General features: G+C 38.2%; 1 pseudogene; it reads left to right on the forward strand.

Annotated features, from left to right (window-relative positions):
- Positions 1 to 10,881: 10,881 nt before the first annotated feature.
- LOC139714282 (monocarboxylate transporter 13-like) lies at positions 10,882 to 22,808 on the forward strand (annotated as a pseudogene).
- The last annotated feature ends 3,580 nt before the right edge of the window (positions 22,809 to 26,388 follow it).

Consider the following 26,388-nt stretch of genomic DNA (forward strand, 5'->3'; position numbering starts at 1 on the left):
TCACTGTTTTGATATACTGCAAGCACTAATGTATAGTCAAGTTTGCATTAAGGCTAAGGTTATAAATCTTAGCTCCCATAAACTTACACTTTCATGCTGATGCCTTTACATCCGATCTTTTTTTTTTCTGAAACGCCGACGCCACAGTTCGTTCTGCCGCGAAATGGAACGATCCCATCCCCTACCATCCAACCTTGAACTTATCCGGAGTTCTCTCGAAAGTGCTTGTCATATCTGATGTTTTCTGGGGTATCATATTTCGTGACGACCAGTTACCATAATTTATCCTGTGCATACCCCAAACTCATTACCGGTTTGAAGATGTCATTGGAAGTTCATTCTACACAGATAATATTTTTCATTTCTGTAGTTTTTTCTTTTTTTGAGCTTTGAACTCATTACAGATTTTTACGTTCCGATGTCGTACTTCGCTTATACAGTACTGTAATTGTTTTCCTACTTAAATTTTCAGATACGTATCATGGTAAATGAATGAATGAAAGAATGAATGAACGAGGGAATGATAATTTTGACCGGATCAATATCACCGCAGCCCTGCGAGCATCGGACATGTTTTTTTTTTTTTTTTTTTTTTTTTGGGGGGGGGGGGAAGGGTTGGCTTTAATGCTTAAAGGAAGTCTTTGGTTCATATTTAATAAATTGGCTTATCGAAATCATTGCAAGTTGATTAGAGAATTATTGTAGGCTTATGTAGCTAAGATACCTTTGTAGTAAGTGTTCGTTTCGATGGCTTTCGGACTGTAACTTTGACTATAAAACAGTGAAGTGCACTGACAGAAAATTACAAAACATTACAGCATCGATATGGATGAATGGGAGGGTTTAATTAGAAAGGGTGATAGGTTGTATATACAATGTACTACTCACTTTGAGTTTATGCGAAAGGTGCATCTCATTTGTATTGATTGTAAAACAAACCCCCCTAAAACAACAACAACAACAACAACAACAACAAACAAAAACAGGAAATTCCCACTGTATGTCTGTGTACCAATTCAGCAGGAAACGGGGATAACGACTTGATCACCTCCGACACGTACATGTATAGGTCCATGTTGTACGTAATTAACAGTTTCAACTTGAGTTACTGATTCATGAAAACATAACATAAAAATGTACAAACCCCAACTGTCGTGTATCAATGTTCCGCATTTCATGACGCCCCACATTTATAACATATCTGCCTATACTATTACAGATTTTATTTGTCCAACATAAACACTGTGTAGAATTGCAAATTCAATGATATGATCTAATCTTGGAGGTTCGCTTAATCTCTTTCCTCGTTCATCTCTCCACACTTTTATAATTATTATTGGGAGTAGACAATTCAACAGCATTGAGACCACTGCTCTGTGGTCACACAAGAGATTAGTTTGTATGGGGAAAATGCCGTATACAATTGTAAGGGCGTGAACGTGGCGTGCAATCGTGTTCTATTTTTTGTTTGTTGTTTGTTTTGTAAGGGGCCTGATTTGCATGACAATCAGAAACATTGGCGGTTTCCATGAGGAAATGGGAAGTATTGATAATCGAACGCCCAGGTTAAGCGAGTCCCCTGACATATAAAAGATAAAAACACTCGCACTCGCTATTGTGTTCATATTATTATGTTAACACACCGCGTATTTTATGCCTATATAAGCATGTATTACAATAGGGAGTACTATAGTAGTTTATTTACGGGTCAAGGTACTATAAGTCGCATCGATGGCATTGTGCTTGTGAGAGTTGCATTAACTCTGAGAACTTCATTAATCACCTTCCACGTACTCTTGGTATCATTTTTTGTAAAGGTCAAACTGCCTCGTGAAATAACTCCTCTTAGCAAGTCTCAAATTAGTAGTAAGAATATTACGATAACGAGCATACAGTGTATTTGCCTTTAGTATTTTCATTCGGATTCCGTTTGTATTTACAAAACAATGATTGATAATCTTAAGAAGGGATTTGGTTATCCAAGGAACGTTGATTTTTGGTGCTTTTTTATAGGTAGAACAAGTAGATTGTCGTTTAAGGAATAATTTCATCATAAAGCATAGAAAATATTTCAAAAAAATATCAAATGCAGTTTCTACATCATCACCAATAGCAAAAACTTCTTCCCAGTTAGCAGTCGACAATCTCTCCCTGAGTCCATCGATGTTGCGTTCAGAAAAATCACAAAAAATACATCTTCATAAGTCTTAAGACAACAGCTTTTCACGAGAGGAACCTTGGCGTATATCGGGAAATGATCAGATATATCAGATACTATGACACCAGATGATACACACGAAATATTGTTAGAAAGGATTATAATATTGTCTATCAACGTGGATGATGTATCAGTCACACGGATAGGTTTTCTGATTAGCGGTATAGGATATTTGGATAACATCAAATCTAAAAAAATTCTTGGCAGTGGACATTTTCGTTGTAACGAAGCAAATTCAAATTAAAGTCCCCATAATAAAGATATTCTTTTGATTTAGAGAAGGCGCTAACAACAAATCGGAAAACGTTTAAAAAAACATTCTGGAAATTGGAAGACGGTGGCTTATAAACTTCACCAACTACAGTATTCTTTTGTTTTGATATTTCAATTTCAATCAAAATACATTCGAAACTATCACACATTATATTCAAATCCTTCAATATATTTATTTTCAAATTATTCGTAACAAAAAAACCTACACCACCCCCTCTCCTATTAAGCATATTATTTGAATGAAAGGTATACCCGAGAATAGAAAAAAAAAGAAGAAGAGGACGGCAAGTTTTTTTTTTTTTATCCAAGTCTCTGAGACACTAGTGACCATTGATGACGGAACAATCAGATTTCACCTGATTCTTTCTTTGCCAAGTCGTCAAAGTGATCTTGATAATAAAATTAAGAACATTTTTGTTTCTAATTTTAATCTTACTTTCTTTATTATTCTATAGTCTTCACAGGGATGGCTCCGCCAGTGAGTTGAACACCGTGGAAGGGATTGTTCGTGTCAGAAAAAGTATTGTATTGAGAATATTCTTACCTCAGCCTTATCAATTGCATTTGAGCGTCGTAAATGCTTTTCTTATTGAAGAAACCTCACATACCTGCAACCCTTAAACGAGATTAGAATCGCAGTTATAAGACGGAAAATGAGTGATTTTATTTTATTGGTGATAGTTAATTGGCTTTAAATGGTATAACTACAAATCTATGATAAATTATGGTTCAAAGTAAAGTTCTCATTTACGTGATCAACAATTAATTGCAAGTAGCAATTGCAAGTTGTAAGTGTCAGAAAACAACAAAAACAACTCGGTGTCTGCTCGCGTTAGATACTAAAGGGGAAATCCAGTCCAAAAATAAGTAAGTCTGATAAAAAAAGACTAAAATCTTACGAGTTCAAAGGTAAACATTTGACTGGAACCGGATGAAAAATAAGGAAGTTATGAGGAAGTTTTGCTAATTTCTGCAAAACAGTTCTTGTAGAGTGGATATGGATATTCAAATGAGTGAGCTTATCATTTCCTCTCAATTTCCATTGATCGTGTACAAAAAATGACGAAAATTCAATGTTTCTGTCATTGAAGTCTGAAACATGATGTTATTCCTTGTTGAATAACTTCAGAATAGTGATCAGTTAGATACCTGTATATCAGGATTTGAGCCTCGGGCATAATTGCATTTGAATGAAAAACTGGAAATTCATACACCTTAACCCTAAAGCCCCCTTCCCACATACAGGTATAGTACGGCGTATCGACGGCGGATGCCCATCCCTGCTCATCCGGGAGACATCGTATCCCCAGTACACCCCTGGGCATCTCTAGTAGCTGTGGCGGATACGGCGAAGCCGTGGCCACGCCGCGAAAATTTCAAACATGTTTGAAATTTCCGGGAGTCTGCTCCCGGTAAGACACACCCGTAGAACAGCCGGCGGACATCCGACGGACATACGCCTACACCCGGCGGCTAATCCGGCGCATACGTGAACAGCCGTGGCAGACACGTGACGTGTGAAGTCGTCGGATCCACCACGGCTCCATGCCGGGTGTGCACGGATGCGTCACGGATGGGTTCACGGCTGTGACGGGTGTACCAGATATGAGGTACGTATGCGACGGATAGCGCCGGCTGATTGTCGGATACCACGTATGATCCGACGAGTATCACCCGCCTGACAGCCGCCGGGCAGTCGGCGGACATCCTGCACACCCGGCGACTCACCCGTGCACTGTATTTTTCCCGTCGCATCCGCCAGCAATCCGCTAAATTACGTTCCACCCCGCATCCGCCGTATTATACCTGTATGTGGGAAGGCCGCTTAAAGGCCCTCAATCGTGGCGAGTGGTTTGTGCGGCACGGAGACGAACGCAACACGCTGCCTCCCCCATTCTGTATCAAATGTGGTGACCCCGAATGAGAATAGCGCTGGCTCAATGGGTCAGCGAACAACACGCTAACCTACAAGACCGCTATGCTACAAATCTCCTAACCCAAAATGGCTGTTCGAGCGAGCCACGAGAGCTTCCGCATGGACGCACACTCTCAGTGCACATGCGCATGAAGAGAAGTCAAAAGAGCCACGCGTCTTCTGGCCTCTCTCCTCCAATCACCGCAGCTCGCGGTGACAATGTTTGTGTATGATGCGTACACAGACACGCACACACACACACATGTCTCAGTGGCAGCATTGTCACACACGTTTATGGATATAGCACCGAGTCTGGCATTGCGCAATTGCATGCACAAACTTCGGTCGTTCGGAGTTTTCGTACCATAAGGGGTGGCGATCGGCTGCCTTTAAACGTAATAACAACCTTAAATGTAATACATTTTAACACGAAATGTAATAACCGGAGACAACCCTACATGTAACACGTGTCAGCCCTAAATGTAATAACAACCCTAAATGTAATATCGACCCTAAATGTAATACTTTTTAACCCTAAATGTAACATCGACCCTAAATGTAATACATCTTAACCCTTACTGTAATAACGACCCTAAATGTAATACATTTTAATGCTAAATGTAATAACGACGCTAAATGTAATACCCCTTAATCCTGAATGTAATAACAACCCTCAATGTAATACATTTTAACGCTAAATGTAATAACCTCAAACAACCCTTAATGTAATACATTTTAACCCTAAATGTAATACATGTCAACCCTAAATGTAATGATTTTTAACCCTAAATGTAATATCGACTCTAAATGAAATACATCTTAACGCTAAATGTAATAACGTCCCGAAATGTAATGTACCTTAACCCTAAATGTAATAACAACCCTACATGTAATACATTTCAACCCTAAATGTAATATCGACCCTAAATATAGTACATCTTAACGCTAAATGTAATAACAATCCTAAATGTACTACATTCTAACGCTAAATGTAATAACAATCCTAAATGTTATTCATGTCAACCCGATTTAATGTAATACATTTTAACGCTAATGTAATTACTGCCCCAAATTTAATACACCTCATTATAGAGAGTGTAACCAACGCAGAATATCGGGCAAAAGGTCAGGGGGTACGGGATATGACGCAACCTTCTATAGCATTCAAGACCAGCAATAGTTGCTTAGATTTGTTTTGTTCTTTACCCAGATAAAAATCACACAGTCTTATTAGTTCCTTCTTCACTGCAAAGTTAATTAGGTCCATGTGACATAGTTTTTGAATCTATTGCCTTACCGATAACACAAACATTTTTTATTCCAATCTTCATTCAGTTCAATGTTCTTTCTCGGGAGACAGTGGGAGAGGGGACTGAAAAGTTTGTATGATATCGCTTTTAGATATTACTGTAGAACAGGACAGGTAATTGGGAATTTCATTTGTGTCATCATCTAGGATTCAGCCTTTTAATTCAGTAAATCAGCGTGAACATTATGATGTTGAACATCTCAAGGCAAGCAAGTATCAAATTGTTTATGACTAATAATTCCTTATAAACGATCTTGATGTTGGCGTCAATTCAAGCTTTGGTGGGTTTATCCAAATTTCTTGGGAAAAATTCAGATTGAAATGAGTAGCAAATTTGGATGTTTGCATCAAAGAATAAAACAGCTTATTTTGTTAGTAACAATCCTCTGATTTATAATCAGCACACAAATTGATAAACAGTGTACCTGGGTGACAGAAAAAAAAAATGTTTTTTTTTCCATGTGCACTTTGCCGTTCATATTGTACAGGGGTATATGAGTGGCATCCATTTTGTAGTTTTGTATTAAGAAGAATAATATAATAAGCCTAAAAACAATACATTTCCTGTTTGTTTGCTTGTTTTTTTGTTTGTTTTGCTAGTGACACTCATCGGATTTGCATGGCACATGCAAAATTTGATAAAAGCGTAGGTATGTGACTGAAAATTCGTCTTCTATTTCTATGCATATTGTTTGCCATTCATATAGTACATGAGTATAGGAGTGGCGGCCATTTTGAATTGAAAATAAGCTTAAAATACAAAATGTACCTCTTCAAATGACAAATGTCTTGCATGTGCAAGTAGAATTACTCAAGGAACAATATTTAAAAAAAAACTTTGATGGAATAATTGGTCATAAAATTGACATAACTGGGATTATCATGGCCAAATTAGCATATCTGGCGGCCATTTTGGATTTTTGCATTTTGCCGAAAATGCTCAAGGTTACGCGAGTGGCATCAATCGGATTTGGAATCAGCACCCTCGAATTGACAAGACACCATCAAAAAACATTGTATATATGAAAAAACAAGGTTAGGTGCACTTTCTATGGAGCCTAGCCTGGACTAACAGTGCTCATTGTACAGTGCTTGTTTCTGTCTGTGTGTGCGTTTTGTGTGCGTACTCGTTTTATGTTCTGTTTCCCAAGGACTATATCAAATTGTCTTGTTGCTATCATTTTATTTATTTATTACTATCATTTTCACGACTCACGAGGGGACTGCATTCTACAAGCATGGCTTTTTAGCAGTCCCCTCCATTTCCGACCTTTTCTTTCTTATGATTCAGTCACATTTTGCACATGTATTTCTTCAACTATCATGTTTATTGATTCATGCAAACAAATGACGTGTATCTAAATTTCATTTAGAAATGTGATAGTTAGATTGTACTAATTTGTTTATATGAAATTTTCATATTATATGCTTTGGCCGGAAATGAAATAAAAATGAAATGAAATGAAATAAAATGAAAAGGGGTGGATATTAAATTGAGGGCGTCAAGAAGTATTACATTTAGGGTTGACATGCTTTACATTTTGATAAGGTTGTCTCCGGTTATTACAGTTTGGGTTCACTCGATTATTACACTTAGTGTTAAAGTGTATTACATTTAGGGGGTGTTACATTTTAAAAGGGTTAAGGTGTATTAAATTTAGCGTCGTAATTACATTTAAATAGCGTTAAAATTCACTACATTTAATAGGGTTAACATGAATTACATTAGGATGGCTATTACATTTCGCGGTAAATTGTATTTCATTCAGGGTTGTTATTGCATTTAGGGTTAAGGTATATTACATTTAGGGTCGTTATCACATTTAGCATTAGGATGTATTATATTCAGGGTTGATATTACATTTAGGGTTAAAACTTATTACATTTAGGTTGTTATTGCATGTAGGGTTGACGTGTATCACATTTAGGGGTTGTCTCCGGTTATTACATTTAGGGTTAAGATGTAATAAATTTAGGGTTGTTTCAGGTTATTACATTTAGCGTTAAAGTGTATTACATTTAGAGTTAAAGTGTATTACATTTAGGGTTGTTATTACATCTAATGTTGACATTTATTACATTTAGGGTCATTACATACGGACAATTAAAAAAGAATTGAATTGAGTTATTACATTTAGGGTTAAAATTACATTTAGGTCGATATTACATTTAGGGTTAAAAAGTATTACATTTAGGATCGATATTACATTTAGGGTAAACATGTATTGCATTTACGGTTGTTATTGCATTTAGGGCTGACATGTATTACATTTAGGGTTGTTATTACATTTAGGGTTAAAATGTATTTAGGGTCGATATTACATTTAGGGTTAAAAAGTATTACATTTAGGGTCGATATTACATTTAGGGTTAAAAAGTATTACATTTAGGGTCGATATTACATTTAGGGTTAAAAAGTATTACATTTAGGGTCGATATTACATTCTAGGTTAAAAAGTATTGCATTTAGGGTCAATATTACATTTAGGGTTGACATAGATTACTTTTGGGGTTGTTATTACATTTAGGGTAAAGGTGTATTACATTGAGGGTCGTTATCACATTTACCGTTAAGATGTATAACATTTAGGGTTGATATTACATTTATTGTTTGAAGTTATTACATTTAGGTTGTTATTGCATTTAGGTTGTTATTGCATTTAGGGTTGACATGTATCACATTTAGAGTTGTCTCCGGTTGTTACATTTTGGGTTGAAATGTATTAAATTTAGGGTTGTTTCAGGTTATTACATTTACCTTTAAAATGTATTACATTTAGGGTTGTTATTACATGTAGGGTTACAGTGTATCACATTTAGGGTCGTTATTACATTTAGGGTTACAGTGTATTACATTTAGGGTTAAAATGTATTACATTTAGGGTTGTTATTACATTTAGTGTTGACATTTATTACATTTAGGGTCGTTGTTACAGTAAGGGTTAAAATGTATTACATTTAGGGTCGATATTACATTTAGGGTTAAAAAGTATTACATTTAGGGTCGATACAAAAAGTCATAACTTCCTTATTTTTCACCCGAATTCGATCAAAATTTTACCGTTGAACTCGTAATATTATACTCTTTTGTTTGATATCAGACAAACTTATATTTGGACTGGATTTTCCCCTTTATAATGTGTATCTGTATGGAGGAATATATGTGACCCGCTACAACAAAAAGGTCCTAAAGTCGCGCACGGTCGAAGCCGTGAAAATTGAGTTTGAAGTCAGAGCATTAAAATTGGTCAAAACTTACGATTTTCTGATTTTGATATATTATTGGAGTCTAACATGTCTTCTAACATCTGTCGAAACTTTGAAGCAAAATAATCAAAGAAAAGACCAAAAAATAGCGTTTTTCTGAGCCATGTTTTTTGGCGTTTCAACGAAGCAGAAACTGGTTCGAAAATTTGGATTGAGCGCCACAGATAGGTTCCGCCCCTAACAACAACCAGAGTGATCTCATTGGTCAGTTTGCTGCTTGCTGCTAACCGAAGCGTGAAGCTCACACACTGCCCAGTCGACTGGTGCGTGCGGGCGGGGTGCGCTATGCTCAGCCGCTTCTCACATCCTGGTCACTGATTGGTTGGTGAGGAGACCGCCGACGCTGATGTGCTTGAATGAACTCTTCGGGGGTTGCTAGGGCTTACCTTCTATTGTCCAGAGGTAAAAACTGACTTGCGTGTCCCTTGATTGCGATTGCGTCGTAAGGAAGACTTTTAGGGTACTTTTCTCGAAACAGTGATTTTCCAGATGTCTCGACATGCTCTCTTTTAAACATCGATATCTCCGCAGCCGATTATTTTTATAAAATGTGTTATATATCAATTTAAAGCAGAAAGATTAGGGGATTATATCATACAATTTTCAAATAATCGACCTCGCCCGACTTTAGGATCATTTTGTTGTAGCGGGTCACATATTGTGCGCATGTTACAGAATGATAAATAGCATAACGGGAGAGGTATAAAAAGAAACACACAAAACAAACCAAGAAAAGAACTGCTGGGACTATAGCCATATGGAAAATGAACACACACACACACACAAACACACACATACACACACACACACACACACACATAAACACACACACACCCACACACACACACACACACACACAACAAACAAACAAACAAACAAACTTTGAGTCCGAAATCATGGAAGCTTCTTGAATTCGGATGGTTAACTTTTGCGTTGCTTGCATACATAAACATTGAAAGAATTTGACTCACTGAAATTTTACAAAAATCGCACAAATTCATCCAAACTTTAAAAAGTCTGTATGATATAGATTTACTTAGAAAAATGTATGAGTAAATTTATGGGTTATAAGAAGGTTAAGATAATTTGAGATGACACAACAGTGGAATGACTCAAAGGGAACGAAATGATTATTCTACATAATTGTGCTTTTTTCAGCAAAACGAAGAGGATCCGAATTACATCCCAGAAAGCAGTTGTATGAGCATATTCGGACACGAGCCTACAAGTGTATATACAATGATCATGTGCGGGTCTACGTTTCACTACAGAAGAAAAAAAAATTGTGAGTTCAATAGTTCGTGTCAGAGCAATCTGTTTCCCATTGACCATACTGTAACAATTGTAATATTGTCACAAAGCTGTACTTCAGACTGTTTCTTCAACCCAAACATTGAACCCGCACATGTCCGCACATTTACAGAAAGACAGAGAGGGAGAGAGAGAGAGAGAGAGAGGGGGGGGGGGGTGCAGAAGCTCGTTGTAGTTAACTCTCCCAGGGCCGGCGCAGCCGTGGGGGCCGTGGGGGCTCGGGCCCCCACACTTTTTGTGCACCATAAAAAGGAATACATAAGGTGTCATCACTTTGTTAGCTCATGAAACCCGGAAGTGGGCCCCCACACTTTTGAAAACACTGCGCCGTTCCTGTCTCCATTGCTAATCGCATCGTCACAGGCATGGTGCCTGTGACCTTGCGATTTATTTCGTTTTTGCTTTGTGGTTTAGGGGTAGTAGATAAGTTGGTCAAATATTATAGAGATCGTAATCTACAGCATGCATTCGAGATGCATCCGAGCAGGGTGGCTATGCGTACAGGCATCGAGGTACCTGGCTCTACCTATAGCTTTGTAGGGTATTGGTAAGTCGGCCCACACAATGGTATTCAAGTTGCAAGCAATCATGACCTGCAAGGAGGGCTGTAGGGCTGGTCTGAGAGAGCGGCTCGACCGGTTCTGGGGCTGGCTCGTTGTCCTTGCGACATGGTCCAGTTTATTTGTCTCGTTCGGTTTTTCGTACGCCTTCGGGCTCTTCTTCATAGAGTTCCAGAGGGAGTTCAAGAGCAGCGCAACCGTGACAGGTAAGGAAAGCGCTAGGGATTACAATCTATTATTTTTTTAAACAAAATACGATGAGGAGATCAACGCATAATACAGGTGGGAAATCAACGGGAGCTTGAAATTTGAGCCTGAAAGTCATACAGGTCGTGTAAGATAAAATGTTGGACACATTCGGTTCGGCAGGTGATTCTAATTGGAATTCAATGGACCTGAGAAGTAAGTTGCTGTCTTCTCTTGTGGTTGAGTATAGGGATGAAGATTCCACTCGCAAGACGTATAAAAAATCAAGCTAGAGCAAACTAGAATCCAAGGAATGGTGATCATTCAAAATACACAATTAATGCCTTCTTTTACAGAAAAAGAAAAAGAATTATTACATAGCTTTACATTGGCCAAGAGCATTAGGTCAATTAAAATACAGGCTTAAACCTTGAATTTTGGCAAGAAGTTGTTTTTTATTTTTTTTCTTTCTCGTTTTCGGGATAGATTCGGAAATGTGTCTCGAAGGACATACTGATCAAGTGCTAATAAATCCTCCTTGGTCTAAAATGACGTCCAAAATGGCCTTCATTTCTTGTTTTATTCATGTCTAGCTTTGCAAGTCGCTATCACCAACACACACTTTCAATACTTATTCAGATACAGTGTATTTTGAAATACAAAATTACCAATAAAACACTTGGGATCTTCCTGAATTCCAAAATGACCACCATGTCAGAATTTCTCATTTTTTTTTTTCAACTAGGACCCCTAATACATAAGTGTATATATATGGGCAATTCCGCAGTTAGTAACGTTACATTTGAACAAATTCAGATATTTGTTTTTACTACTAAATTACCATTTATTCATTTCAAGTCAAAATTATGTCAAAAACATGTTCATCCTTCCCAGGTTTATGATACAGAAAAGAATTAATACAATCCATGAAATATTAGAATTGCTATGGCAGCTTAAAGGGCAGGTTAGTAACGTTACGAAAAAAGTACATGACAAAAAAATCAATGTCTTGTAACAAAAAGTGTGCAAAAATTCAAGTTACTTCAAACAAAGTGTTGCATTAATTTTAATTATTGCATCATGACAAATGTTCACACAAAGTTTTTGAGCAGTTCGACCAATTATTTTTTAGCTAGACCCCCAAAAGCATGGTTAGTAACGTTACGGTTAGTAACGTTACATTTGTCCGGAGTAATTCCGCAGGTCATTTCACCCTTTTGTAATTGACAAAATGTCACATGACTTCTGGAGTATTTAAATGTATTCATCTTTTACCCATTAGCAAAACTTTGAGGAAAAAATTTCAAAGAAACCCACTGTAATTTGCATTTAAGTGAATTTCAGCATCCCCAGTCCCACATGTACATTTTAAATGATGGTTTTAGATCTCGCGAAATCAATAAATACGAAAAATAAAATCTACTGAATTTGAAAGACCTTAATGATTGGTGAACATCCATGGCATTAGTTGGTACCTAAATTAAAGAGTAAGATAAAGAGGCACATTTCTTTTATCCATGTTATGTCCACCTAACTGCGGAATTGCCCATATGTATGTAGATACACCATATGTTTTTAGACACCAGGCAGCTATTTAAAAACGAATAAGAGATTTTAAAACATAGTATCAGTGAAACGCTCGAGGTTTTTCCTATAAAAAATGGTGCCCAAATTTCCCATTATTTTCTGTTTTCACATCATTTTGCAACTATAAAGCATCACAAACACAGTTTTCCTGTTGATATGTTTTGAGATACGAGGGTATGATATGTTTTGAGATACGAGGGTACCCAATAAAAGACACTTTGAAACACATAAGGACCAGTAATACACTTCAGCTCTTCCTAAAATCCAAAATGGTGAGCAAAATGACCGCCATTTCTTGTGTTTCTCGTAACATTGCAAGTAGGCAGCCCCTGTATCTGAATGTCTAAATGTTTTTTGAAGCACATATAATATAGTCAACAAAATGTGTATTGACATTTCGAAAAACATAAGTAATAAAAACCCTTTTGACAACTCCACACCATGTGTGTAATGTATCTAGAGGCATTTTGTTAAACAAGTATCAAAATGAAACATTTTTGATAAATCAGTATAAAATGAATCTTTCATCCATAGAATATTCCACAAACTTTTCATTGCAAAAAAAAAAAAAAAAATCTTCATACATGAAGTACACAAGATATCACATCTAAATGCGTAAATCCAGGGGGTGTTTCATAAAGCTGTTCGTAAAGTTACGAACGACTTACGAGCGACTGGTGATCAGTTCTTGTGCTGAATTATGGAAATTCTGGTAAGTATATCACATAAAACTGATCACCAGTCGCTCGTAAGTTGTTCGTAACTTTACGAACAGCTTTATGAAACACCCCCTGGAGTAGACTTTACCATGGAATCATTTCACCATTATTGGATTGGCTAAATAGAGAAGACGGCGTTTTGTACCACATTGTCGATTTTAATTCTTTACCTCAAAGAATTGAGATAAAATTCAGCACTATCCTCGTTTTTGACCGACAAGATGTAGTTGATACTGTCAAGTGAGTTTTATTTCCACTTTTATTTAATTTCTGCATATTGGAGGCACAACAATTATTTTTGGTATCCATAATACACCTGGTCGATTTTTTTTTTCTGCGCAATCTTTTTTTAAAGGTAAATATTCAGTTGGTATACATACTTAAAAATATTTAAGCATTTAATTTGTGTTTTTTTAAATGTCATTGTATCGCTAAGAATGCTTAAAATTTAATTTGCATAACTATTGATTTCAAACATAATCGTGTTGATAGTGTATAATCTCATTTGGTACACCATTTTGATTTTGAGAAGAACTTGGGGAAGGGCCGGGGCACGTGCCCCTGGCGCCACTCCTTGGGGGAGCCAAAAATGAAAAAAAAAATGTTAATAATTAGTTGAATTACCAACCACATATTGAAGAGAATCCCGTAAAGCAGGTTACCCACTTTTCGACCGCCTAAATTGCGGAAGCAAAATAACGTGCATGATTCGAACGCCTGTACTGGGATCATCGTTCGAACGCCTGTGCTCATTGTTCGACCCCATATGTCCGTGCTTCGACATTCGACGTGCCGCGCCGTGCGCTCGCATGGATTAGCGCGCGCGCTACGCGCGGGCGAAACTGTATACATCGCACTATAAGTGCGCGGTACTCCATGTACTCCAAGCTGTGCGAGAGATTCAACGCATTCTTAACACGTTGCGATCGAACCATGGCGATACCGCAAATACTGGTACGGGTGGTATGCAAAATATCAATATCGCGTAAACGCTCGAGTTATCTAAGAAACTGCTGCCATCGTGGCTGTAGGTGTAACACGCTGTACAGATTCAATGCAGATAAACGGACTTGTAACTTCATTGTTCGAAACTTGGAATGAAACAAGTCTATATGTGTTGCTATGGTGTTGCTATGCAACTTTACTTTCCCGTTACTTACCCGTTAAACTGCTTATGAGAGCTGACCCGGGAGGGTCGCGACAATGATTTCGGGGGTCCGGCGACGCGGCCCACTGTTGTGCTCTTCGGAACACGTGTGGAAGTAGTTGCATAGTTTGATACTTTTCTCACTTGATTTGCGCCATTTTTTATTCATGAATTTCAGGGAATTTTTATTCGTAAGAGTGGTCTATTCATGGAAACGGCCGAATAATTTGCTTTACTTCCTATATACGAACATGTTCAGAAAATGCTTTTGGATTCAATTGTCGCATGATGTGTTATTATAACAGTGTGCCAGCTTTGTATGATTTACAAGTACAACGAACTATGAGATAAGTGCAATGTTTCCTACACAGAAATATACAAATTTCGATTCACTCGCTCGTACTAACACGACTAATTCAGAATATCATTTCAAGTCCTCAGTTTGTTGGTATAAATCCTTATCTGTAAGGCCGTCACTATATCTTGATTAGAATTGTAAGATTTGATAACCAAAATATGACAAGAATTCCATGTTTTGTAAGCTGATATACAAATATTTTCTAAATCACCCTCAAAAGACCCCTTTTAAGTGCTTGAAAAAGCATATCATGTGGACTTTTTTTTAAAGTCCCTACCGGGATGGGGTTGGGGTTGAACACTTTTTCAGAAATTAGGGGCGCAATTTTCGCGCTTGCCCCGGGCGCCGTTTTCCCTAGATACGCCACTGATCTCTTGATAAGTGTTTGATTTGGTTCCTTGTGTCTCAAAACATAATTATTTAAACATATAAAGTGTATATCGGGGTCACCTACAATGTATATACTCGCAAAGTTATGAGGAAAATACTAAATGGAGGCCAATTTTTCGGCAATTTTGCATTTCATCAGTAGCCCAAGTGTTTTTTTCGGTACTCGTGTGGTATAGGTAAATGGACATTCCAGATGAGATTCTTGACCATCCTTCTTCTAGGTTGGGTTGGTAGTGCCTCGCTCTCCCTCTCCCTGCTCGCCGCTCTCCCCGTGAAACTCGTCATCGAACGCGTCGGCTACCGGCTCGTAGGCGTGGTCAGCGTCATCTTGATGACCTCTGGCCTCCTGCTCACCTCCTTCATGCCCGGCATCGCCCCGATGTTCGTCAGCTATAGCCTTCTCTTTGGTCTCGGTCAAGGGGCTTTCCACGTGGCCTCGCTTTCGCTCACCAGCAGGTATTTCCCCACGAAAAACTGCGTTCGGGCGACAAGTCTAGGTCTCTCTGGTTCAAATGTGGGTAAGTCGTTTATAGTGTCATACTTGACGGTGCGAACTATCAGTATCGGACATAGAGTATTCAGACAGCTAATAGTATTTTGATACATCAGACCAATAATTGTCATAATTATGTACACTTTAAGAGGGAAAGGATTCTTATACTCGCCCTATCCCTATACAGATCATAACAGGAATGTGGTTTTTCTACTTAATTTGTCTGCAGATTCTTCAAATATGAATTGTATCAAGATTCTTTTCAGGAGAAACATTGTTTAGATACACAATGTTTTATTTACACCATGTTATCATTTTTCTTCCAACACAATTTAGTGTATGCTACCTAGAGATCCCAAACGATTTTGATAAAATGATGCTCTCCCATAGCGCGCCCAAGCATTTATTATTGGAAAATAGGAAATGTCTGTAACCAGACTTTTCTCGTACATTTACTTTGCATCTACGCGTAATAACAAATAAGATTTTTTTAGAGAGACAAAAGATGTACTTACTTGATAACATGTGTCTGGTATAGATGAAGAATTCAGTACGTAAGTTGAAAAAAAATATATAATTATGGACAATTATATGTTCATCATTCATAGATAATGTCATTGTAACAATGTTTAACGTAAGACTATAATATTATACATCTTTGTAATCTCTTTGCAAACAGCTGCAAATTAAATGAATATGTAAACGTATTTTCTATCTTTATCAAGTAATTGTCCTGCTGTTAGATCAGTCATGAAGGAATCATACTCATGTGGATTGATCGAGTGAATGCAGCAATAGTGGTACAATGCATCAGTGGGAGTTTGAGGAAAATCGGACAATCCGTTCAAAAGTTATGATATTTTGAAGTTTCTGCTCAGTCACTGCTGGATGAGAAGACTACTACAGCTTGTGATGTCACATGGATTGTGTAGAACGATATAAAAAAAATATAAAGAAATTTCAAAATATTCTTACTTTTTTTTGGGGGGGGGGGGGGCAGGGGAGATAATAATATCCTGAACATACGTCAGTAACAAGTCGAGGAAATGTAAATTTTTTTTTTAGAATACATTTTTGTTAGATTCTCTTTGTAATTTCCTTGTATCGTTCTACGCATGTGGCATAAATTTAGTAGTCTTCTCTTCCAGCAGTGGCTGCGCAGATGCTTTAAAAATCCATAACTATTGAACAGATTGTCCGATTTTCCCCAAACTTTCACTGATGCGTTCTACTAATATTATCGTATTCACTTAATTCACATATAAGTATGTTAAGGTGCTCATGTCCCAGCCTTGCAGTGACACTATCTCATGCGCAGACGTCCATTTTTGAGAATTACAAATGAAACACAAAGTGCGAGAAACAAGCTGCAGTGTTTTATTCGTTTAATAAATGGATGGTATAGTATTGGTGGAGATGTGGATCGGGCTTTTAACTTTTTGCGAGATACCAAGAAACAGAGCTACCATGTCTCACGCATTCTGAGTGAAACTCAAGCATTAAGGGGTCGTCTCACGATCTTACGCATGGCACCCATTTTTCTCACGCATCGGGCAAAGTCTGCAATTTGGGCCCATAATAAGGAGCATAGCTCAAAGGATTGAAGTGATAGTTACAATTGAATGTATATTTTCCTTTTGTCTTTCAAAATAAGTAAAAAAATAATATAGTCACTTTAAGTATGCACCTGATCGCACCATTAAGAGCTAAAAATTTAAAAAGCTCCCTACTGTGGGAGGCCACAGGGGGAAAAACCCCTCCCACACCATCGCTCGCGCGCACATTTGTATGCCGAGATGCCGAGTCATGAATTTCTCACTCATAATTTTTTTTTTTTTTTAACTTGGCATCCCTGAAGAAACCGCTTATGAAATAAATACAGAGTATTCCATTCTATGGTGAATTCAAAGTTTATGAGATGAGAATCGGTTTTGGATAGTTCTGTTTTGGATATCTAAGCCATTTCAAAACTAATTTCCATCAAGTAAACGTTAAATCCCTCTGGAAATGCTCTTTCATATTTCATCAAATGTTTTTCATTATCTCATCAAGAAATGTTAGAAACCTAAAGTTAGGTCTCAACCAATACTATACGATCTCTGTAACATCGGTAGGTAGCTGCTCTCTCTCTGTGAACGTAAGTTTGCAAAACATCGTGATCTCATTTCAACTGCTGGCTGATGTCAGCGCAAAAAACAAAACAAAAACACGATTCTCACCTTCATTGTATCAAAAGTTTGATCCTGTTAAAAAAGAAAAAGAAAAAAAAAACACACACCAAAAAAAAAAAAAAAGAAAAGAAAAAAATCGCCAGACGAGGATATTTAGTTAAGGATAGATTATCAAAGAGCAGACTATTAGCTTTGGAATGACACACATAACCAACACAAATGGACCCTCCGATAAGAAAGTACATTCTCTCGAAAGTGTCTACCGAGGAAGAAGGTTTTGAAGGTTAGACTCTATTTAAAAACAAACAAACAAACAAACAAACAAACAAACAAACAAACAAATCTCACCCAGGGCTCTGTGCATTGAATAAAAAACAAAACAAAAACCAACACACACACACACACACACACACACACACCAACCTGTCGAAATATTATTGTAAGAAAGTACATTCTCTCGAAATTGTCTACCGAGGAAGGAGATTTTGAAGGTTAGGCTCTATTAAAAAAAAATCAAATCTCAACCTGTGCATTCATAAAGAAGAAAAAAACACACACACATACACACCCACACACACCATATAAATCTTCTCAGATGGAGTGGATACTTTCTGTAATCATTACGCATTTTATATTCATGATGACTATCATCAACTGTGAAAATATTAATACTTAAAAGGTTATTTAAGGTTACAAGAAAAGCGGCTTTAAAAAGGGAGAAGGGACTTCTATGATATTTGTAATCATGCTATTCAAGAAAAAAAAAATTCTATAGCCAAACAGAAAAAAAGAATTATGTTTCAAATATTTTTCCAAACTGAAGAATTATATAAAAGAGTTGTTCTTACAAAAAATAGGAAATTAAAATTAAAGATTGACTACTATGACTAATTTAACCTATTTTGAATCTCGTCGTAAAATCGGATTGTGCCATTGTCCTCTTTTGATATGAGACCTTCTATAGCTCATCATAATCGTATATATACAGCAAACATCGTGTAAAAACTCCTAATGAGTCATATTTCAGGGGACTGTGTTGACTTTCCATGTGTGTAGTTACAAGTGTGTGTGCACACAGATATGATAAATTTATACCTTGGTGGACTCTACCATATTATTCTTCAACTTTGCAGGAATGCTTACCAATGCCCCTCTTGTAGCTTATCTCATTGGTCGGTTTAGGGTGGCGTTGGACAATGCGCATCTTCTCTTGTGTGGCGTTCGTCGTATGTAGTCTTTGCGTGCTGACCTTTGTCACGCCTTCTTCATCAGGAGATGCGGAGCCACCAGGTGAGGAGACAAAGAATTATAAGGTGTTCGAAGGCAAAAACGACTGAAAGACAAGACTACAAATCATATCATCAAGTTTACTTCTACCGTCCATGAAGATTCCTGTAAGCGTCACCACGCTAAACAGCAGGAAAAAAGGCTGAAGAAAGTGGTCTAACTTACTTAGAATCTGATGTGAAAACATAGTATAATCTACGAAAGCTTCAAATAGCAAGGAGGCTTTCATCCCGGACATGCCGAATGTATGCGACAACAATGATGCAGTTGATTCAGGACTGAGGAGTGGAAAAAGCAGCGGAGGACATTAAACGACGACAGGCCGAAACTATGGCGACAAAATCCTGCAGGCCCTCAGGTATCCAGAGCTGTGGACGATCGGCCTGGCTGTAACGATTAATGGACTGGGAGATTGTTTTTTTACTACATTAACCTGGTAGGTATCTATAGCCCGTTTTTACACTTGTGTTTTCTTAGCCCCGTACTTTTCTCTGACCCAGGGACTATCGTTAATCCCCGTACCAACTTTCTCAGCTTTTTTACACTCTCCAAAAAAATCCCGTACTAAGCTCTTCTCCTGGGCTAAAGAGAATACTGACCTTTTTACACTCGTATTTCTTAGTCCCCGTACATTCCAAACCACATAAATATTCATGATTACACTGTGCGCTGTACAAGTACACGCACGCACCGGCAGCACTTGATTATCTCGTTTCTGATTGGTCAGTGGGGGTCGGACTTCGTCTCCGTCGCGTAGCCTCGGATTATTTCTTCGTTCTGTTAACACTCGCTTGCTTGGCACCGCAATTGCTGTGCTAACCCTGCTTTTTTGCAGGGCCAGATACTGCGGGATTATTGGTGGGGCTAGCCCACTTTGGCAAAAACAAGTGTAAACAGAAAGTGGGCAAAGGAAAGTCCTGTACCAACGGTGGAGCTAAGGCCCCCCTTAGCCCGACCGTTGGTGCGGGACTTAGCAAAAATTTGCATGTGTAAAAAGCCCTAAAGACGCAGCTTGGGGAAAGAAAGACGCAGACAGGACAACCTACAAGACACAATGGGTAGGGACTGTCAGACTGAAGGAAAAGGAATTCAAGGAGGGAGAACACAGAAGGACTATTGATATTACCTTGAAGATTGTCAATATCAGGAAAGTACTTTAGGCGTCAGGTTCTCCATTTATCTTCAGTTAAGTTTTTTTTTTTAGTTCATTTTCTTCTCCATTACAACATAATAACATAAATATGCACAGTGTACGTGAAAGTAAAGAATTTCAACATTTCAACAGTAATCAATGAAAAAGGAGGTACATTTTACTCTAAGCAGAAGATGATCATAATTATGAATGAGCACTAAAGTGATAGATCATCAGAGGATGGAGATAGGGGAACCAACTGAAAAGCGAAGTAAAAAAACAACAAAGTAAAACAAGGCGATAGATAAGATAAATAAAGAAATAAAGAAATAAAGAAATAAAAGATGGGTCCCACCTTTTATCATAATCGCTTTGCTTTGGATATCTCAACCATTCCAAAACCTATTTTCATCAAATAAACTTTGAATTCCTCTTACAGTGATATGCTCTTTCATAATTATTTCATAAGAGGTTTCTAATTGTCTAAAGGAGATTGAAGTCGAATGAATTATGCAAATTAGCTAATCACCTTGCACTCGTCAGGTTAGCTACATGGTATCCGTCGGCTTCACGGAGACACAGGGCTCAAGTGTGATCTCCGTCATGGGCGTGACGTGTTTCGTGGGGAAAATCCTTCTCGTGATAGGGGGTGAGTGGGTCCCTTTCCCGACTCTCTACCTGCTGGTCATCAATATCGCGATCAGTGCCGGTGTCATGGCCGCACTCCTCGTGGTCGAGACGATGGTACCGATGCTCATCATAGGTGGAGGTGAGCTTTTCGTTATATTTCTGTTCGCTCATCGTGACGAGTACCCTGCAACTAGTACATGGAATGGAGGCAAGGGGGTGATACCCATAGGTTCTGTTCCATTGCTTTTTTCATTGATTAATTGATTGATTGATTGATTGATTGATTGATTGATTGATTCATTCATTCATTCATTTATTCAGAATGTGATTTGTTTTGTTGCTTTGTTGTTTTTAGAAGGATGAGTTGCTTTAGAAGACAAGATATAAACAATATGAAAGATTTCATGTGCTAACCAAGGGAAAGAAAAAAAGTTTTTATTACATTCATGTAGACAATTATCATTGTTTTATTATTACATAGATGAACCGTGTTGTTGAGTCATTATATCAATAAATCATTTTTCTGGCAAAAATACATGCATAATGAATGAACCTGCTGCTTCTCTGTCAGGCTAATAAATTTTATTATAAATGTCTTCTTCATAAAAAAAAGGTGCATTAATCATGGTTGCGATAATTGTTGCATGACAGTTGTTGGTTGCACTCTTGGAATGTCTTCGACACTGGTTTACACACTACCTCAAAAATTCTTCGGGCCAGCCAAAGCGGATTCGACATGGGCCATCATCATTTGGTGCAACGGTCTCGGCTACCTACTCAGCTCCGTCATTGGTAAGTATTCAAATTCCTTGCCATATTTTTTTTTCTCTCTCTCTATAGCTGAAACTCTTGAGAACATTCATTGTTCATTGGCCGAACTCCCTTCCTACTGCCTATTATAGACGAACTGTCGCAGTCCAATGGTACTATGGTGTTAATCAGGGGCCCGTTTCAAAAAACTTGTCATCAGTGTCAAGTTGTCATAGTTGTGATAAGCTACAGAAATCCTTGCATCTGACTGGCTGAGAGCAAATTTGTCATAGAAATGTGGCAGTTGTCACTGATAACAAGTTTTATGAAACGGGCTCCTGGTCTTTCAAAATACCGTGTACAGTAGCCTCCAACATTTACAAGGAAAATTTGTAACCTTTGATTTGGTAGATGGCACACTTCACTGGTTACAAGCGGCCCACTATGAGTGTCGTCTAGGCCTATGTAGGTACAATTGTACAAGACAAATTGTATGTTCTCCTGATAAATAGCTATCCTACATTCAGCGTTTAGTCACCGACCTTTGCCGAATTACTATAATTCGTTGATATAATGATATACTGGTGTCCGTGTGTTAACTTGGGTAGGCCATGCTTCAGCTTCAAGCCACGCACAGACCGCCACTTATCTGCTTTTCGAAGCCATGTGTGCTCGTTTCCATAGTATTCTGAAACCAGAAAAGACCAAGGTTCTGAAGCTCACACTATAGACTCGTAGGAATTTATGATTACATAAAGACAGATTTTCTAAAAAAATACATTCGCAACAAAATATCTTTTACTGTGTATTTCCTCCGTATGTGTTATTATAAAGACTCTTTTCTTTGGCAGGACAAAGCATCGACCGCCATGGTTCTTACGTCAGCGGAATCTGGGGCTTTATTGGAATGTATGTCGTCGCAGGCGCTCTGTATGTGATTAGTCCTGTCTATCAAAAGATCTCGGCCCCAGAACGATATATCTTGATGGAGCTACATCGACAGAGAAATGAGGATAAACCGTCCCAAAGCTCGAGAAATGAGCCGCTTCTTGCCAAGGATCCAGATGCGCGCAATGTCATAGTTGAACGATTGTCTTCAGTCTAGCCTTGTATATGTCAAAGTCTATGTTTTATGTGACAAAATGAATGACCTTGTTGGCAGGTACATCGATGTAGGCTAAAAATGCAAATTCATGTCATAAGCATTTTTTTTTGTTTGTTTGTGTATTTTCATTTTCCATCTAACATGATGGCTGGAAAGCCCATATTCACCAGCATTAGCTAGTCCTCCATGGGTCAAATCATATGTGTGTGTGTGGGGGGGGGGGGGGGGAACCACTTCATGCGTTATGTTTGATATGCGTCCGGCTCTTCGCGATGAATGAATAAATTGGGATTTTTACTTCTGCAGGTTGTGACTCTCTCACACACAAAACCTCTAGTTTGTGTCCTATTTGAGGGACAGAGTGTTTTGACTCAAAAGTATATTACCAGTGAGAGGACGGCATGATAACACACAACATTGTTCGGCAACACTCAGGATTCGACCACGTGCCCGAACCCTCTATTGCAAGGCTGTACGCTACCGATTAAATCACCCTCGCCGTCCTATTGGACATTAATTGTTGAATACAGATTTATCTTTTGGATAAGAAAGACAGATGTCCAATTGGAGTCAGACATAAACTAGAAGTTGTGTTTAAATGTTACTAATGTAGAACTGCAATGGCATTGGTGGGAACCGCAGAGAAGCAGCACAAATTTTGATGATGCCATCACCGTCCAGCCATACCAGCATTTGTGTGTGTGTGTGTGTGTGTGTGTGTGTGTGTGTGTGTTTGTGTGTGTGTGCACCAAAAAAAAAACACGCATTGTAAGAATCATGTTGCTGTAGTCAATGATTGTTACTCTAACAGTGTCTGACGGAAATGTGGTTGTTTGCTTGATCCTACAAAACTACAATAATGATATTATATACACTCTTAAAACATCCGAGTCAGAACTGACCCGGAACTGGGTCCGTTGGGGTCACACACCGTTCCGGGTCAGAAATGACAAGGAATGGGGTCAGATATGACCCATTCAGAGTCATGAATTGGGTCAGGGTGACCCCATTCGGGGTCTTCATGACCAAATTCCAAGTCATTTCTGACCCGGAACGGTGTGTGACCCCAACGGACCCAGTTCTGGGTCAGTTCTGAGTCGGTTTTTTTTTTTAAGAGTGTATTATATATATATATAGACACTGGCAACTTCCAACCGTACAGGAAACCAAACGACACCCCCCTCTACGTCAACAGGGACTCCAACCACCCGCCCTCTACACTAACACAAATACCCTTAGCAGTTGAAAAACGCATATCGACATTATCTTCAAACGAAGACATATTCCACAACGCAGCGCCACTGTACGACGAAGCCCTGAAAAAAAGCGGTTACGAGGAAAATATCAAGTACTCCAAACCGAGTGAAGAGGGAAAGAGAAGAAAAAGGAAAAACAGGAGCAGGAATATCACGTGGTTCAACCCACCCTACAATGCAGCGACTAAGACAAATGTGGGGGGTAGATTTCTAAAGCTCATCAACAAACACTTTCCCAAAGGGCACAAGCTGAACCCAATATTCAATAAGAACACGGTAAAAGTGAGCTACAGCTGCATGAAAAACATGGATGCAGTCATAAAATCCCACAACCAAAGAGTTATCGGAAAATCCAAGTCACATGACACCGATCCCAAACCCAAATGCAACTGCCGCCAAAAAGATCAATGCCCGTTGAGAGGAAGATGCATGGAAACGGCTCTTGTGTATAAAGCAACCGTCAAGCATGACAATGAGGAAAAGTGCTACTACGGACTGGCGGGGGGTACCTTCAAGGACAGATATAGGAACCATGTGAAATCCATCAAGAACGAGAAATACAAAAACGAAACCCAACTCTCAAAATACATCTGGAGCCTGAAAGACAAACGCGCAAACTTCACACTGACATGGGACATCCAAAAAAAGTCAAACTTAACTCTAAGAAGGAGTGGCATATGCAACCTCTGCCTCGATGAGAAGGCCATCATCATCCGAAACAAAAATGCACTCAACAAAAGGTCCGAACTTATATCCAAATGCAGACACCGGAAAAGAAAAACCATCCATGCGTCAAACCGATCCACCGCGCCACATGAGCACAGAAACACACCACTTTGTCAGTCTGCCTGAAGATCGCGACAGCGTGAAACCGCCGGTAGCAGACAAGGCACCAAAACACAGGTACGCCTATATATATATATATATATATATATATATATATATACATACATGTAGTTATTATTATTATTATCATATGAAACTTTAAACTACAAGAGTGAATGATCAAGGCTCCTTAATGGGTTTTCTCTTCCAACTTTATTGACGAAATGATATGCATTTTCAATTCATTTTTTCAATTCATTTTATTTTCATACTTCTCATTTATGAACATTACAACAGAAACCAGACAAGTTCTTTTACCTTGTGAACAATGTGCAGAAAACAAAAAATATACATGGTGATTACACAGTAATTACATGTAATGATAACTGGTCAAAATCGAAATCGAAATGGGGTTGATCAAAGAGAAGTATGACGGGACCTACATGAAAGCTAGCTTGTTTGGCTGTAAGCCCCGAGTAATCAGTGTTTGTGAAAAAGAAACGGAGAACGGATAGAAGATAAGACCAGAATGATGATGTAAGGTTGCCAAATTTTATGTAATAAAGAAGAAGAAGAAGAAGAAGAAGAAGAAGAAGAAGAAGAAGAAAAACAAACAAACTATACATTGATATGAACTTACTGTGACCGAGCCATCATTATTATACAGCCTACTTTGGTATATATACTATAAACTATTGTTGCATTAAAACTTTCACCAGGATATGATCAGTAAGACACAAAAAGTAACATGTACAACTATTAAGCCATTTGGTGCCTGCCGTCAAGCTCTGCATAGAAGGTTAGAGAGGGGTAGAGGGAAAGAGGAAGAGAGGGAAACGAAGTAGAATGTGGAATTGCTAATGATGAATTCAGAGAGCCCGATGGCAAGACCCTAAATGGAATCTGCAACGTGTTGACAAAATGTTTGATTGGACAATAACATACCACAGTATTACATAAGACATTACGACTGTTCAGTGTCTGCAAAATATGCACTCAATAAAACTCTTTTAATTTACGTTTAAAGGAATATAAAGACGAGCAGCTTGTTATTTCGGGGGAGAGGTCATTCCAGTATCTAGGGCCCGTATACATTATCGTTTTTTTAGCGAAAATTGTTCGAGTACGTGGAAGGTGAAATGCGTCACTTTGGCGGGTAGGATAATTATGAATCAAATAGTTTTTTCTGAACATGCTAGTAAAAACATCCGGTAACTCGTTGGCAGAAAATTTATACATAAATATGCCGACGTTGTAACTGAACAGATCTGATATTTTCAGTATTTTATTTTTCAAAAATAAATCATTCGTGTGGGACAAATATCCGACATGGTTGATATTTCTGATGGCACGTTTTTGAATACGGAACAGTATATCAAGAAGATTTCTAGTTGCATTCCCCCACACAAGAATACCATAATTAAGGTACGGAGTAATCAAAGTAGAATAAAGATTAAGCAGAATTTGACTTGGAAAAACACTCTTAAGTTTATTAAGAA

This window comes from Diadema antillarum, unplaced genomic scaffold, assembly GCF_040938485.1.
Source record: "Diadema antillarum isolate AM-2024a unplaced genomic scaffold, OU_Dant_1.0 scf00000045, whole genome shotgun sequence".
NCBI lineage: Eukaryota > Metazoa > Echinodermata > Echinoidea > Diadematoida > Diadematidae > Diadema > Diadema antillarum.